General features: G+C 46.4%; 1 long non-coding RNA gene across 1 annotated transcript; it reads right to left on the minus strand.

Annotated features, from left to right (window-relative positions):
* LOC149349445 (uncharacterized) lies at positions 1–2,848 on the minus strand. The gene is made up of 2 exons (XR_016290086.1): positions 732–2,848; positions 1–368 (listed from the first exon to the last, which is right to left on the minus strand). It is a non-coding gene; the product is annotated as an uncharacterized LOC149349445 (long non-coding RNA).
* Between the last annotated feature and the right edge of the window lie 517 nt (positions 2,849–3,365).

Genomic DNA, 3,365 nt, shown 5'->3' on the forward strand with positions numbered 1-3,365 from the left:
CATGTGCTAGCACAGTTTTCAGTCACTGCGTTACTCTTTATTGAATCCAGTGCATACACCCACGCAAAAAAAAAGAAAGGGACCAGGAAATTAATGTTAGAAGCCATGGAGGAGGTAGCTTCACTGGGTTGGCTGACATTACAACATTACACTTGGATGGCGGGAAAGTGTCGAGCAGCAACCAATTGTTAAATCAAAAATTCATTCGGCCCCAGGCCTTGTTCACAACGGATGCGTTGATGATCAAGTTGCTGTGATGTGGACGGCAATGAAGAGCTCGCTAGGTGTTCCAAACATCGCTTTTCTTGCAAGGAGAATGCCAACTAGACGGTAACAAGGGGAAGTCAAATGCAGCTCTGTTCAGCAGCCTGCAGAAGTGAAAAATATTAGAGTAACCAAAAGCACAGTCAGTCAGGTGCATGTAGAATGGCCAATGAGGAGTCGGAAGCAAATAAGACCAGGAAATGGCAAGGAGTGACAGCACAGGCAATAAAATAAGCTAACCAAAAACGTATATGCATATGATGTCATTGCAAGCGGCATTTCAGCAGAGTGCTACGGCTCACCATAAACTCAAGTCAATCACTGGAGGCCTTTAACAAAAGCAAAATTCAAACAGCGTGCATGGACACCGAAAGCCAAGCAGTCAATAGCAAGTGCACTGCCTTACTGTGATGCACACTGTACTCACAGAACCTCCTAAGCTGCATCTTGCAAACAGGCTCTCTTACCTGCAAGATGTGGCTGAATCAAAAGTGGTTGATGGTTGACATCTTGCACCGTCGCACGAAAACATAGCAGAGATGCTGCTGTCCTGGTAATACCTGCATCACTTCAGTATACACCAGAGATGGGTTAAATCTTGGACCTTTCCTTGACAGCCACACAGGGGCACATCTGAAAGATAAGACAAACAAAAGTGTGTGTGTATAAGGTTCCTAACACTGCATTGCCAAACAAGCCCTCTCTAATCTGTACGATGAAGCTCAAACAGCGGGCAAGAGATTACTTACACCACTGCACAAGAAGCATTTATCCAGATTCCCACCTCAGAACTGAAACAATCTCCAGGCCAAGTTTTCTGAACAACCAAGTACAAGGTGCTGCGATTAATTTGCGTGAAACTAGACCAGGTCCTTGCTCCTCCTGCCAACAGTTGGGGTTCTAAAGGACAAACAAATAATGGGGCTTGTGGAATGAACATTAGCAAAGAGCCTAGACCTATACAAGAAATCATGAAGTGAAAGAAAAGGTGTCAGCTGCAAAGTGTGCTTGCCAAAAATTGAGAATTTGAGCAGGCAAGGAGGTCCTCTGAAAACCACTGTTGAACAGCCTGTACCCAAAACGAAATGCACACAGTGAAGCAGGGACAACGCCAGCTGTGCACGGCGCAATGGTTTTCCAAAAAATAAAAGCTGCCATGCCTGCAAAGAGCCGTAGTACTTCACTGCACTGTCAAACAGCCTGCACACATACAGAGCAGCACCACTGAGTAAACTACCTTTGTGCCGGGGCTCTCAATCGTAATGAAATAAAAGCTTAACGCAGTTAAGATAACCAAAAACTGAAGGCACAGCGCACGAAGGACAGGACAGGTCCTTCGTGCGCTGTGCCTTCAGTTTTAACAATGTACCGACTAGCCCAAACAAATACCTTAGTGAAGATAACCATTTTAACGCGAGTTTCACTGACGGCAATCACAGCAAGAATTAGAGCACACAGGTGGCCAGATGAGAGTCCATGGCAAGAATAAAACCGTGCCAGAATGCAATAGAGCACAGACTTTAATCAGTGTCTAGGAAAAAATTCGCGCCTTATCAACGTACGCTTAAACAAAGCTGGTTGATTTGAAGCTTTGTCACATTCACCTTGTCACCGCCTTGGTAAAGAAAGCAACTCGCATGCGAGAGCAGCCTAGCTGTATCCACTTAACAAAAGCTCAAATAGCACTTTGGTATGTAAAGAACTGGCTGATACTGTTTTGTGATTTGTAAACCAAAGGAGTGGCACACTAGCCGACCGTTCAATCAGGCGCGTTAGAGGCTTAGCTAAAGCAAGGCCGACACTTTCACCACAGAAAAGAGATGGAAGGCTACTTGCTTTTGCGGAAAACGAGGTTCACATCTCAGTGCAACACTGGTAGTAAACGATACCGCAGAAAAAGGGGAAACTGCGAACTGCAGCGGTGTGAAATGCCAACCAGCGCGGAAAAAAGTGCGCAGCGAAACGCACAACGTACGCAGCATCCACTTCGCGCGCGTAGCTATCGCTAGCCTCTGCAACGCCGAATCATGCCGAATGGCCAAATGAAGTACTAAATTCCTAAACGTAAAAATAAACAAATCATCAAAGAACAAAAAAAACTGAATCTAATACTTTCATGTAAAACTAAGCACTTGTAGCTTGCACTAAGATTTATTTCTGCTTGAAACGGTTAAAACCACTTTGGCAAACTAGCCTGCATCGCCACCGTGCGGAGCAACACCAAGCAGCAAGCTGCGGCGTGACTCAAGAAAGATTATTGCCTCCAAGATCTGCCGACACGATAGCGCGCGGGTGATAAGCGCGCGAGTGATAAGCGCGCGAGCGAGCTCGGCGAAGGCGGCGGGAAGGCGGTGAAGGCAGCGTACGCTGCGCCTGTCAATCCGCGTGCTGCCGCCAGCTAGCCGAGGCGTAACAGAGGCGTTCGCAACATGAAGCAAATTTTTTCGCTCGCGTAACTACCGTCGGCTTTCGGGGCCATTATATGTTACCTAAATCCAGCCTTACGAGTGGCGGGTTAGCTGCACTCGATGTGGAACGTGATTCGGGCTCTGTAGGAGAAAACGCGCTTTCAGTGTTCGAATACAAAGAGCGGTCTTTGCACCGGCGCGCCTGCTCTTCGAAACGTCAAGCAGGAGAGCCATCTAATTTATGTGCCAGCATGTTTAATCCACGGCGGCAACTCTCTGCTGATTGCTAGGCGCGTCTCCTTGACGTGGTCTCAAGTTCCATGTGTTAGAAACAAGTCTAGAAAACATCTGACTGCAGATGTTTCACAGAAGTTTCACAGCAAACATCTGACTGCAGATGTTTCAGAGACGTCGCAGAGGAAACTTCTTCTTGTCGACATCTATGAGACGTTTGAACGCAGCGCAAGACGTTTGTAGTCATTTGGAGCTGTTCCGAGACGTTTGTAAGACGTTTTGTGTTTCGTGGCCTGGCTTTGGCACTCCAGTGAATTAAAATGATGAAGCAGCTATTATATGTGTTTTTTCATGCCTTACATAGAAACCATCGTTAGGCTGTTGAAACCGAAACAGCACGACAAAAAAATCAATAAATATTTAGCGCTCGTAGGCGAATAAACCTCATGCTGATTCATG

This window comes from Amblyomma mixtum, chromosome 3 (genome assembly GCF_055824585.1).
Source record: "Amblyomma mixtum isolate Tamu chromosome 3, ASM5582458v1, whole genome shotgun sequence".
Classification (NCBI taxonomy): domain Eukaryota; kingdom Metazoa; phylum Arthropoda; class Arachnida; order Ixodida; family Ixodidae; genus Amblyomma; species Amblyomma mixtum.